We start from the raw sequence: 14899 nt of genomic DNA, 5'->3' as shown, positions 1-14899 counted from the left end.
TATAATTAATTTAGGATCCCTATTCAGTCGTTGAAAATAATAAGTGCAAATGCACAGTTCTATTAAATCAGTAAATAAAGGGTGAAAGAAGAGAAAGGCTTCCTGCGCAAGGAGGTGAAGAAAGCGACTTTATCAGGGTATTGTTTAGGCTCACAGACAGTGAAGCAATGTTTATTCTCCTAAAGTGACTCCTTTGGGGTACTATCAACGCCTGTTAGTGTTTTCGGGAAAACTAGTGTCTTTTTGATCTGCTAGTCCCACTAGGATTGGCAGCCATCCTAGAAACAAACAATCAAAGCAATTTGTGATTTCCTCTATGTATGATAGATAAGAGAGAAGCAAAGGGACCAACCTGGATCTTCCGCTTGACTCCTTGCTTGATTTCTCTCCCCCTTAATAGAGCTTGAAACTCTTCTCCTACTTATCGCACTTAGAGAATACCTATCAAAACAAAGTAACAAAACACCATCAAAGCATCTCAATCTATTATATCATAAAAAATGCAGAATTAGAAATACATTGAACATACAATAGCATTCACAAAGAACAAGATTTACATATACATGATTGTATAGAGGAAAACTCAAAGAACTTTAATAAAATAGAAGGGATAATTACAACCTAGCTTTCTGATCTAGCATCATCCTCCCAGCATCAAAGCCCTCTTCACCTCATCAAAAGCAAGATCACCCAACAATACAATGCTCTTTCTCAGATACAAACTATCAACACTTCCTTACAAACTATAGAATTCCAGCCTTTAGATCTCTTAGATGAGGGATCAATTTATAAATGTCTACAAGGGTGTGAGGCATCTCTGGGTTTTTGATTAGTGTCATTCCACTTGTTGCTCTTGATTCCACTTGGAGATTTCTTGGATCTCCTACTCATCCTTGGGAAAATTCAGAGAGGCAAGTGTCATAGGACAAGTTTCCAGAAGATTCCATGAGCATCCACTTAGCAAATTGCCTTAGGCATTTGTCCATTCTCGCTCATCGCACCCCACAGAAGACCTCTTCAGTATGCATAGCGCCTGGCTAGTGTAGAAGTCAGTATGCATTGCACCCTGACAGTGGAGTAGTCAGTATGGTCCAGTTTTGGCTAGTTATGAGTGGTTTCTCAGGTGGAACTTTTGGGGAATGATGTAATCAGTTGACCATGATCCTTTAGGGTATGAAACAACACTTTCAGGGGTTAAAGAGCCCTTGGTTTATTGACATATAAGATTGCAGTTGCAGTGCCCAAATATGTCTATAACAGTTGCACCCTAAAGCATGAAGTCGTAAATCTTTTGATGTCTGGTGAAATGCTTTATCATGAGGATCCGAGGTATTCAAACTGGAAGGTGACCTGTATAGGATACATACAATACATCATCATCATATTATTTTCATGATCTAGTTGAGGCAGGCATTCCCATGCTCAACTTTATAAATTCATTTTCATGTACATAGAACAGACAATCGTCTGTAGTTGCTGACTCGTGATTCTTTACATGTAGAGTCATCATCCCTAGCTCAGATGATCATCTTTGTAGCTTTTGTGTACATTTGTTGTATTCATATTCCTGAATATATCGCATCTCGGATGGATGAAACTAGATCCGGGGTCTTAAAACTCGTTCAATATTCGCCTGATGTACAAGTCAATCCATGTGAAAAGATGTCCTGAAGTCGAACATGGAAAGACATTGCCGGATTACCAGCCAATAATGTAAGTTGTTAATAGGCGCGAGAGGAATCACCGATAATGATAGTGACCCTGAAGGTACTACAGTACAATTCATGTGGTGTGAATATATGATCCGATGTCGAACACCACATAAAATCTTTTGATCAAAGGCAATTGATGTAAACCTATCGCCGGAAGTGAGAAACTTGCCATTGAGGCATGCAAGCTTCAAAGTACTAAAAGGGTTGTTTCTAAGTCAACTTCTTGGATAATGAGGTGATGTCGACAAGAAGTGACCCATCGTAGGAGGGCCTTAATGTATCCCACATCTACGACATGAAATGAAGAAAATGATTTTCTGGAGGCGAAAATGATATGATGATACAAGGTTCAGGAATGGCGGTCATGAAAAATGGAGGGTGAGGGTATTGCAGTGGATGAGGCATTAACTGGATGGTGAATTCTCTAAATGACTTCTCTTGAACATATTGGCGACACTAAGAGGATTGGTAGCGTTAACCCCAAAAGATGGATGGTATGGTGGACTAATGGTCATATGACTGGTGAACGGAATAACCGAACCCGACACAATCATGGTGATGGAGTGAAAGTATCATGTCTAAGAGCGACCCGCTACAAATAAAATTCTTCAAGTTTTCTTCCCTTTTTGCCCACTCATTTCTGACCAGTACCTCTTTATTTTTGTCAACCTTGAGGTGGATAACATATGCTTGTTCTATAATTTTCCCTTCGGACAAACCTATCGCTATGTTTTAGCGAGCCTAGTGACAGTGAAACTCGTTCTTATCTGGGTGGACAAGTTTGTTGCTATTGTTTTATTGAGTTTAATGAGAAAGATAAATCGGTCCTTTTCATGTTTAGAGAGTTTTAAAAGGGATGAAAAGGAAACTCCAGCAGTTCTTTTTCATAGCATAATCCCTTAAGTCCAAAAAATATTAATGTAATACAAAAGGGATGACTTTTCAAATCACTTTAGCGAGCTGAAAAAAAGACAAGCGCTCAATCTTTTTCATGAGATGATCCCTCAGGTCTGAAAAATATTAAAATATATAGGGGGGATGGTGCTTCCAATCACTTTAGCAATCTAGAGAGACCAATAGCTCAACAATATTTTCATATTTAGCGAGTCTGAAAAGAGTTTAAAGGAGACTCGTTTTTTAGGAACGAGTGGCGTTTCAGGGTAGCAACTAGTTCCGGGTAAGCTTGGAACTTCTCAAAACATTGTGATGTGAAGAGGGTGGCTAACATGACCAATCTTTGTAGTTGTTTCTAAAAATGGTAAACAATCAAGTGGAAGCATATGATCGGCCAAAAGAATGGAGGTGATGGTAGGAACACAACCACGGCTCAAAAGGCTGATAGCAAGGAAATCACAAAGGTTATTTACCAAAGGTGCGTTCATTTTTTAATGAGCTTGAACTCTGGGGGAACATATTTTTAGTTGGAAAGTTTATTTTTTAACAAGCTTGAACCTTGTGGAAACATTGCTTATAGGTGGGTTTATTTTTTAACGAGCTTGAACCTTGCAGAAACATTGCTTATTTTCCTTTTTATGTAAGCTAGGAATGACCAAACTAAAAAGCTAAAAAAACTATTAAAGCTAAGGAACTACTGAGGTTAGGTAGGATGGTTTCATTCGCAGAACGGTTCAAACACTTCCTTTTCTTCATCTGTGGCGCAGACAAAGGTGAATGGTGGATCAGACCAATCACCTAACCTAAGAAGTTGAAAAAATAAAAAGCTAAAAAGCTAAAAAAAGTAAAAAGCTAAAAATGAAATTGGTCGTTTTTCGCTTTCATAAAAAGGTTTGCATGCCCCCAGGCATCAAGAAAAAGAGAGTCTCTATTAACCATATGGGAATTACTATGGTTAAGCAAGATTGTTTTTGTTAGCAGTTAGACAAAAACACTTCCTTGGCTTTGTCTGCCAATTAGACAAAGGTGAGTGGTGTGCCAGACTAATCACTTAACTTACTGGGACATTCATATGGTAGGATGGTTTTGTCAACGGTTAGACAAAACACTTCCTTGGCTTCATCCACAAAGTGGACAAAAGTGAATGGTATCGGATGACACTTCCAATCACATAACCTACAGGGAAACCTATCTTCTTAGTTGGGTTCGTCTGCCAAATGGACAAGGGTGCATGCCCCCTAAGCTTCGTTACATTCACCGGACTATTCGTGTTAATTAGGTGGATGGAATGAAGGTTGAAAAGACAATCTCGATGCAAAAGGACCATTTAGGGATGATGTTTTACTTGGAGATGTGTTTGAACCGGGAAATGAAGGTTGGTCAATAGTGACAATTTTGCCTTCATGTGGGAAACACATAACTCGAAAGAGTGTTGAAACAATAGCTTCCATGTTGTAAACATAGTCACGTCCGAGGAGTAGATTGTAATCTAATGGTCCTTGGACTACCATCACGTTCAAGTGAATGGTTTTCTTTCTCAAAGTTATCGGTAACTTAGAAAGGATCCCTAACTTAGAAAGGATCCCTAAGGCTGAGGAAACCAAAATCCAAGGCAACATCAAACCACTTAGCCTCGTAGCTAGCCCTACGAGGACAGGAGAGGGCTCTCTCCAATCTATCTCAGCAAAAAGTTTTCTAAAAGGGGCTGAGATGACTTTAAAAGAAACTGATTTTAGGCTAGTAAATTGATAAAAAGGGGTTTTTAATAAAATGATGGGGTTTTTCTGGGTTGCATGGGGCAAAGAAACAGCTTGAACAGAGAAATGTAATCAAAAACACAGATTGTCTCCTGAGGCAAGGTAGGCAAGAAAGTTTAACATCAAATTGAGATTAAATGGAATGGCAAGACTGTTGAGGAGCTGATAAGGGCATAGAGGATGAATCCTTGTCAAACAGAATATGAACAAAGTTAAAGGCAGAGCATACAAATTATGAATTCTACCTTAACAATTCATTTGTTCAATTGGAAATTATCATGAAATGAAATGAACACATAACAGGCTATACATGAAACAAAGGAGGACACAAATGTTAAATCTCATACCACAGGAATCTCAGAAGCCAGAGTTGTGTATTTTCATTAAAATCTCTGTCAATCAGCTGTATAATGAAACTCTCTGTTCTCCTCCAGCTCTCAGAACTCTCTCTCACCTCTCCAAAAATCTCTTACAAATGATTTTTTAATACATTAAATAAACTATTCTAGGAGAAAACAGATCGACCCAAAAACAGGGGCGCTGTTCAACTAAAGCCATGAAGATAGAAAAGAATCCTCCATCTGCTCTTAAAGATAGAAAAGCCTTCCATTATTCCAGCGTGAAGACAGAAATAGGCAATCGAACCTTTGAATGCCACTTTGCAACTGCTCTCAAATTTCTGGAGATACGCTTTGCCACTTTACAGAAATTGCTAAAATATGGGTCAAACTCCCACATATGCTCTTTTAGATGAATCAAATGTGCACATATTGCAATGACTGCCACCTAGGAAACGCCATTTTCTTATATCATTTTTTACAATTCCTGCTCGTTGACAAGGATATCCATTTGGATTTCCTTTCCAAAATCTGTATTCTTTAACCAAACAAGACTGGATATGGTCATCCAAAAGAAATTGTAAGAAACCAACAAACTTTTGAGCAAGAAAATGGTATGCAAAATTCACATTTGTACTTATAATGCCTATTCCATGTGTTCGAATAGAGTTGGCGACATGCTTTACACCAACTGTAATCAAGTTTTTCCGGTTTGGGGCATTAGAAACTATGAATACCTGTGTATTCAGATTATAAGTATGTGAAGCCACAAATATATGAATATTATGCATTATTTCAAGTAGATCAACACCCTGCTCCAACTTCTGACCAGGTAAATGAATATCATCTAATTCCAACCCATATTTCTGTTCTGCACGGTGTCTCATCTCAGAATATGTCTTCCAGTCATGAGGAGCCATGGCAGCATGATTGTAGAAAGCTGCATTCAAATAGTTCTCAACACCAGATTTTATATGGATATACGTGGATGATATTCTGAATGGTTTCAACTGTAAATACCAGGATAAATCACGCAAGCCTGTCTTTGTAGGATTCACATTAACTAATCCTTTCAGATGCACATGCGAACGAAGATCAGTTTCAATGTCCCTGCAGAGAGGTTCTATGATTTCATTTGCTAGAGACTTCTCGATCTCCATTTCGTATGAATCCAAAGATGAAACATTAATCTTGCTGACTTTAAGCAACCTCAATTCATCACAGAATGTATTGACTAAATACTGCAGCCATAGAGCTCTGTTTTCTTGAGCCTACACCATAGAAAACCATGTGGACATCTTTTCTCTTCTCCAATAAAGGAAGCTGCCATTTGTCACAGCTCCTACCACAGTATCGTACTCAGCAATAAGGGCCAATTTGGACATTAGTTTTCTGACTCTGGAATGATCAGTCTCGAGGTGTCCACTGGTGCCATTTATGACATCCACAGCAAGATGAAAGACAACTTGCCTTGTGTCGCTCCTTGTAGCATCTTCAATGCAAGATCTACCGCGGCAAGAGAATCAATCGCCTTCTGCTTCCTTCAAAGAAAACATCTGATGAAATGTTGAGATCGCTTCCCATCTTCGCCGCATACTCTTCAAAATTTTCAAGATTTTGTACCTTTTGGTGTTATCCTTGTTTGAGAATTTCCAAGTCTTTCAAAGCCTCTTCTATATGTGCCCAAAAGTATGAGTCCTGAGGAAGAGCTCGATAGAACCAACACTAACCAAAACAAAAACACGAACCTCCTTCTTTTGGCCAATTCTAAGGACACGATCCTCTGCCTGCTGATCCATTTGAGGATTCCAATCACTATCAGATAATATCACAGTATCAACAGTTTGTAAGTTGAGACCAAGCCTCACCAGCCCGGGTGCTCAAAGAAACATGAAGTATGGTGCATTTGGCTCATTAAACTTCTGAAGTAAAACCCCCCTTCTTCTGTAGGTTGAGGTGTTAAAGATATTTTGGAATACGATGGAACGGTAAAGTTCTGCCCTATAACAACATTGAAAGATAAGATGACACCAGGTTATAGTACAACGCCTTCCTTAACAACAGCCCCATCACAAACAATATCATATCTTAGAGTTGCATTGTCATTGACGGTCACATTATTCCAAATGTAACTACCTCGTATATGAACATTTCAACCAATAATGCACCCCTGCCCTATAACAGAGTCTGTAATATTGCAACAATCACCAATGCTTGTACCTTCTCCAAGAAAGGTTGTTCCACCAATTATTGCAGAGCATGATTGCCTCACACCTGCTACTTTGTAAATTCCTTGGGAGTCTAGTCTTATTGGAGGACCGTTTTTTGAAAATGGGATATCTGTGGGATATGTCCATCGATGAAGAATATCTTTGCTTACAGCACTTCTAAAATTGTCAATTCGTGCAGCATACTCTGAATAAATCTCGTATGTGAATATTTTATAACCCATTACTTCATCACTAAGCAATCCTTTAACAAAGTCACGCCTGAGCTGTTGATAGTCAAAATTATCGGTAAAGAGAAGGAGCACTTCTGGAGAGCAGATATCAATGAAGCAATCCTGATGATCGTTATACAGCCGGACAACTGACCTATCTATGACAATTGATTGATCAAGAATTATATTCCCTGAAAACTGGTGTGCTTTACCATAATCTTTCTTGTCTTCATAATATAGAAGTTGTTTGGGATTTCCAGTGAGACCTCTCCAAATCGCTTGTAACTTGCTTTGCCTCTGATTGCTGATGATGTTTTGTTTTCTTCTATTTGTGCTTTTGCAAAGATAGGAGCTGAGGAAGCTGCTGCCTTTTGAAGAGCTGGAGAATTTGATACATATTCTAAAAAACACATTTAATGATTTCTTCTTCAAAACAGGGTTTTGAAGAAGAATCAATCTCACACTGACATACAAGACGGAGTCTAACATTGGCTCCACTAGGGATGGCAACTGCCGCTTCTTGGAGGTGCCAAGAACCGCAGAACTTTGGGAGAGCAGACAGTGCCTCCATCCATTGGGCAATGGAGTCCATTATTTCAACAAATCGACACAACTGTAGACTCAACTTATTAACTGGAAACTGACTGAATTGATTGAAAGACTGACTCGGCAAACTTCAAACTAAACTGTAATGAAACTGGAACAAAATGCTGCCTTTTGGCTGCTTATTTATTTACAAAATCTACCCTACTTTGCTGTAAAAAACAATAGATCAGGTAATACTGAAATGCCAGATCAACCATTCAAGTAAACCTGAGAATGATGCCGCTCGAGAATGCTTCCACCAGGACACAGATGTAATTGTTGGCAGCCCTTCATGCACGTAATGAGCCTGGTCACGTAAAAGACAGCCTGATCTATCAATCAAACTGAAAAACGTGTCCATGTATGTTGCCATTGGATCGTGGAAGCCGGACTCTGTTGGCTGCCCCAACTCTGCAATACATACCTCCAGCTGCACACTGTCAATGTAAACCTCTGTAGGCAATTATATGTTTATTTGTTGCGAAGGAGGAAGGATTTCCAAGGACTTTTTAGGGTCTTGGAAATCATATGACTAGATTTTCTCATCTAAACATTGAATCTCCTTTTCGATTCTTTCAACAACTAACTCACAAAATCTAGTTTTGAAACAAGGGAACTTTGGAGATTTCAAACATTGAAGCAAGGCACTGAAAAGATCTTCATCAAATTCAGAATCTGCTAACTCATTTCTTACTTCTTCTACAGCTTCACACAGGGCAGGGTTTGCCACATACCCCACCATTGCGTAAATGGATCAGCGAGCACTGGACTGTCTGGATCGAATTGGAGTCGCCAGGTGAATGGTTCAGCCTGCATATGTGTCTGACTGTTGTCCACCATCAGCATCAGATCTGCAATTTGATTTCGTGTACTGGGACAAGACAATCAACAAGTCGAATGTCCTCCCCAGTATGGTCGCCAATATGTTAGCGCTTGAATTTGGCCTCAGGCTGAGGAAAACAAAAGCCAAGGCAACATCAAACCACTTAGCCTTGTAGCTAACCCTACGAGGACAGGAGAGGGCTCTCTCCAGTCTATCTCAACAAAAAGTTTTCTAAAAAGGGCTGAGATGACTTTAAAAGAAACTGATTTTAGGCTAGTAAATTGATAAAAAGGGGTTTTTAATAAAATGATGGGGTTTTTCTGGGCTGCATGGGGCAAAGAAACAGCTTGAACAGAGAAATGTAATCAAAAACACAGTTTGTCTCCTGAGGCAAGGTAGGCAAGAAAGTTTAACATCAAATTGAGATTAAATGGAATGGAAAGACTGCTGAGGAGCTGATAAGGGCATAGAGGATGAATCCTTGTCAAACAGAATATGAACAAACTTAAAGGCAGAGCATACAAATTATGAATTCTACCTTAACACTTCATTTGTTCAATTGGAAATGATCATGAAATGAAATGAACACATAACAGGCTATACATGAAACAAAGGAGGACACAAATGTTAAATCTCATACCACAGGAATCTCATAAGCCAGAGCTGTGTATTTTCATTAAAATCTCTGTCAATCAGCTGTACAATGAAACTCTCTGTTCTCCTCCAGCTCTCAGAACTCTCTCTCACCTCTCCAAAAATCTCTTACAAATGATTTTTTAATACATTAAATAAACTATTCTAGGAGAAAACAGATCGACCCAAAAACAGGGGCGCTGTTCAACTAAAGCCATGAAGATAGAAAAGAATCCTCCATCTGCTCTTAAAGATAGAAAAGCCTTGCATTATTCGAGCGTGAAGACAGAAATAGGCAATCGAACCTTTGAATGCCACTTTGCAACTGCTCTCAAATTTCTGGAGATACGCTTTGCCACTTTACAGAAATTGCTAAAATATGGGTCAAACTCCCACATATGCTCTTTTAGATGAATCAAATGCGCACATATTGCAATGACTGCCACCTAGGAAACGCCATTTTCTTATATCATTTTTTACAGTTCCTGCTCATTGATAAGGATATCCATTTGGATTTCCTTTCCAAAATCTGTATTCTTTAACCAAACAAGACTGGATATGGTCATCCAAAAGAAACTGTGAGAAACCAACAAACTTTTGAGCAAGAAAATGGTATGAAAAATTCACATTTGTACTTATAATGCCTATTCCATGTGTTCGAATAGAGTTGGCGACATGCTTTACACCAACTGTAATCAAGTTTTTCCGGTTTGGGGCATTAGAAACTATGAATACCTGTGTATTTAGATTATAAGTATGTGAAGCCACAAATATATGAATATTATGCATTATTTCAAGTAGATCAACACCCTGCTCCAACTTCTGACCAGGTAAATGAATATCATCTAATTCCAGCCCATATTTCTGTTTTGCACAGTGTCTCATCTCAGAATATGTCTTCCAGTCATGAGGAGCCATGGCAGCATGATTGTAGAAAGCTGCATTCAAATAGTTCTCAACACGAGATTTTATATGGATATACTTGGATGATATTCTGAATGGTTTCAACTGTAAATACCAGGATAAATCACGCAAGCCTGTCTTTCTAGGATTCACATTAACTGATCCTTTCAGATGCACATGCGGACGAAGATCAGTTTCAATGTCCCTGCAGAGAGGTTCTATGATTTCATTTGCTAGAGACTTCTCGATCTCCATTTCATATGAATCCAAAGATGAAACATTAATCTTGCTGACTTTAAGCAACCTCAATTCATCACAGAATGTATTGACTAAATACTGCAGCCATAGAGCTCTATTTTCTTGAGCCTACAGCATAGAAAACCATGTGGACATATTTTCTCTTCTCCAATAAAGGAAGCTATCGTTTGTCAGAGCTCCTACCACAGTATCATACTCAGCAATAAGGGCTAATTTGGACATCAGTTTTCTGACTCTGGAATGATCAGTCTCGAGGTGTCCACTGGTGCCATTTATGACATCCACAGCAAGATGAAAGACAACTTGCCTTGTGTCGCTCCTTGTAGCATCTTCAATGCAAGATCTACCGCGGCAAGAGAATCAATCGCCTTCTGCTTCCTTCGAAGAAAACATCTGATGAAATGCTGAGATCGCTTCCCATCTTCACCACATACTCTTCAAAATTTTCAAGATTTTGTACCTTTTGGTGTTATCCTTGTTTGAGACTTTCCAGGTCTTTCAAAGCCTCTTCTATATGTGCCCAAAAGTATGAGTCCCGAGGGAGAGCTCGATAGAACCAACACTAACCAAAACAAAAACACAAACCTCCTTCTTTTGGCCAATTCTATGGACACAATCCTCTGCCTGCTGATCCATTTGAGGATTCCAATCACTATCAGATAATATCACAATGTCAGCAGTTTGTAGATTGAGACCAAGCCTCACCAGCCCGGGTGCTCAAAGAAACATGAAGTATGGTGCATCTGGCTCATTAAACTTCTGAAGTAAAACCCCCCGTTCTTCTGTAGGCTGAGGTGTTAAAGATATTTTGGAATACGATGGAACGGTAAAGTTCTGCCCAATAACAACATTGAAAGATAAGATGACACCAGGTTCTAGTACAGCGCCTTCCTTAACAACAGCCCCATCACAAACAATAGCATATCTTAGAGTTGCATTGTCATGGATGGTCACATTATTCCAAATGTAACTACCTCGTATATGAACATTTCAACCAATAATGCACCCCTGCCCTATAACAGAGTCTGTAATATTGCAACAATCACCAATGCTTGTACCTTCTCCAAGAAAGGTTGTTCCACCAATTATTGCAGAGCATGATTGCCTCACACCTGCTACTTTGTAAATTCCTTGGGAGTCTAGTCTTATTGGAGGACCGTTTTTTGAAAATGGGATATTTGTGGGATATGTCCATCGATGAAGAATATCTTTGCTTACAGCACTTCTAAAATTGTCAATTCGTGCAGCATACTCTAAATAAATCTCGTATGTAAATATTTTATAACCCATTACTTCATCACTAAGCAATCCTTTAACAAAGTTACACCTGAGTTGTTGATAGTCAAAATTATCGGTAAAAAGAAGGAGCACTTCTGGAGAGCAGATATCAATGAAGCAATCCTGATGATCGTTATACAGCCGGACAACTGACCTATCTATGACAATTGATTGATCAAGAATTATATTCCCTGAAAACTGGTGTGGTTTACAATAATCTTTCTTGTCTTCATAATATAGAAGTTGTTTGGGATTTCCAGTGAGACCTCTCCAAATCGCTTGTAACTTGCTTTGCCTCTAATTGCTAATGATGTTTTTTTTTCTTCTGTTTGTGCTTTTGCAAATATAGGAGCTAAGGAAGCTGCTGCCTTTTGAAGAGCTAGAGAATTTGATACATATTCTAAAAAACACATTTAATGATTTCTTCTTCAAAACAGGGTTTTGAAGAAGAATCAATCTCACACTGACATACAAGACAGAGTCTAACAGTTCCTTTGTTAAAGCCTGACAAATTTTGTGTAACAGGCATAAGCGATGGTGAACCAAGCGCTTTCCAAGCAGTTGAGGAAAGGATACTCACTAAAGCCCCTTCATCTACGATAGTGCTAGACATGATCATTTTCTAAACTTGTACTATGATCCAGAATGGTACATTAGAAGGAAGGTGAGATCTTGCTAGTCAATTCCAATCAAAGGAAGTAACCAAACTACTTAGAGGGGGTACCAAATAAACGGTTGAATTAACCCCTTGAGTAGCGGGAATTGGGGGATTCTCTTCTTGTTGTGAAGGAATGGTCGGATTTCCCGCAAGTTCATCGGACTCTGAAGTAACAAAAAGAATTTGAGCAGTATCGTTCTCACTCTCTTTGGGAATGGTATCATCTGAAGGTGGACCTTCCGAAGGTAAAACTAGGTTGACTGCCATCTCGACCTATTGACTTTGGTCTGATATGGACTCAGATGGTTCACTTCCAACAATAGGTGTTTCAACCGACGATTGAGTTATATCAGTCGAATTTTCAACTAGTAGAGGACTTGGTGAGAGCTTCTGGTATCCAGATGGAAGTCGTTGTGGTGAAGCAGAACAGTTACGCAAGATTCTTTTGGCCTCATCCAAAAAAGGACAATGAGGAAGGTGATGGTCCCCTTCACATAATCGACATGAAATTTTGACCTTTCCTTTCTGTCCATGAACTTCATTTTCACTACTTGATGGTGTGCTGTCAACATGATCACTAGAGGTTGATGTGATCCGGATTTAAACAGGAACACAATAAAATACAGAGATAACCCTAAAGACAAATATGCAGCGGAAATAATACTTCATTTCATTACTATAAAATACTGAAATATGCTTACAAATAGAAATGGAAATAACCCAGCTAGGGCGATGGTAGCTTATCTCTGAGAAGAGATGTGTCAGCTACAAGCCTCTGAACTATTCTCCAAAAATTGTGTTACAATGAGGCTTGAGGGCCTATTTATTGTTAACAAACAATAGAAAACCCTTCACATTCCAAAACCTAACCCTAGAAGATGAAATGCCAAATTGTGGGCCCCGTTTTTGGGTAGGTTGGTACATCAACTTCCCGGGGTCGCGAATTGGTCGTACTATCTATGTTGACGTGCATGATAGCCTGTTGGAAAGATCTCTCTGAGGACTACGACGGAAAAGATGATTTTTAGACAAAAAAAATCGCTGGCGGTGGATTTCCCAAAAAAACGTCGTTTAGGGCCTCAAAATGGCTCCGGAAGTTTAGGACCCGAAAAACTGCTAAAAATAGTAAACTGTGCTATAATTAAGGAAACAGAAAAACTGAAAGAGATAGTTGTGGGGGTCCAAATGGGATAGGTGGATGGCCACCAACATCCACCTGGATCATTCATCCCCCCTTAGGAAGCAACGGTCCCCATTGCATTGAGTTCCTCCTTGAGATGAGGAAGCTTCTGCAGAGCTGGGTCTCTGGTGAGCTATTCTGCAATCTCTGATGTGTCCAAAAATGGTGGGGAGCATGGTCGACAATGGTCCACATTGAACACTCGATGCAAGCGAAGGAATGGAGGAATGCTGTGCTTCAAAGCATTGTTTCCCGTAGCCTTGTTACTGGTGTAAGGACCATGTCGAAGTGGTCTAAGTTTCTGATGGGTTCTGGTAAGGTGCTCCCTCTGCAAATGTAACCAAACTTTGTCGCCCACCTAAAACTTGTGTGGTACCCCTCTGGGTAAGGAGAAGTTGTTCTTCTGCTCTGTCATGACTGTATCCCTCTGTTGTTGCTGCTGTGTGGAGGAACCCTTCGCAGGGGTCATGGATGTAGCAATGATCTTCCCCTTACTTTGGGAGCGAACCAGACAGAAAATAAATTTCCTAGTCTGTGAGATGAGCCTGCTTCCTTTCTTACCAGTGATCAAAGAGGTGGCGGTAGGTGGGGCTACCTCCGGTATCCTGTATAATGAATTATCCAAGGAAATGATGACAGCGCGAGGCCTTGACTCATACACAGCATGTCGCCTCCATAAGTATGGCTGGCCTAATAGTACATCACAAACATCCAGAGGTGTAACATCACACAATACCTTGTCTGTGAAGGGCTTGATGCTGTAGGGAAGGCGACACTGCTGGTGAACTTTGAGATCTCGTCCTTCGTGAAGCCAACCGATACTGTACGGCTGTGGGTGTGGTGTAGTTGGTAGGCCCAACCACTTCACGACCTCTACTGAAATGAGGTTCTTTTGGCTGCCATTGTCGACAATGAATTGCAGCGGCGAACCCTTCACCCACATCTATGAGTGGAAAAGACGTTCCCCCTCCTCTAGATCTTCAGGCTCATTTTTCTGGATCTTGGCAGTAGCAATAGTGGCACTGCGATCCACATCAATGATCTGCTTCCCTTTGTCATTCCCCTTGTCGGGTTCTGACTCAGAGTTGGAACATGCATCTGATTCAGAAGCCTTCAACTCGGCCACGAGCGACTGCTTGGTCCGACACTCACTTGTGTTATGAGTGGGACTCTTGTGGAACTCACACCACTTTCCTGTGTCCTTCTTCGGCTTCGTGGTGTTGTTATTTTCTTGTGGCTTCGACGGGTTGTCTTAGGTCACCCCGCCTTGGCTTTGTCCTTTGGGCTTTGGATTTGCAGATCCAAAGTCTCGCTTCTTCTGTTTGAACTTTTGCTCGATTTTGACAGCGTATCGGTATGCTGTGTCGAGTGAGGAGATGTTCAAGAACTCCATCTCTTCCTGGATGTATTTGTGTAGGCAGCCGCGATATTTGAGTACCA

Source organism: Pinus tabuliformis, chromosome X (assembly GCF_031772625.1).
Source record: "Pinus tabuliformis cultivar Carrire ecotype Pingquan chromosome X, CPIR1, whole genome shotgun sequence".
Taxonomy (NCBI): Eukaryota; Viridiplantae; Streptophyta; class Pinopsida; order Pinales; family Pinaceae; genus Pinus; species Pinus tabuliformis.
This window is presented reverse-complemented; position numbering follows the sequence as displayed.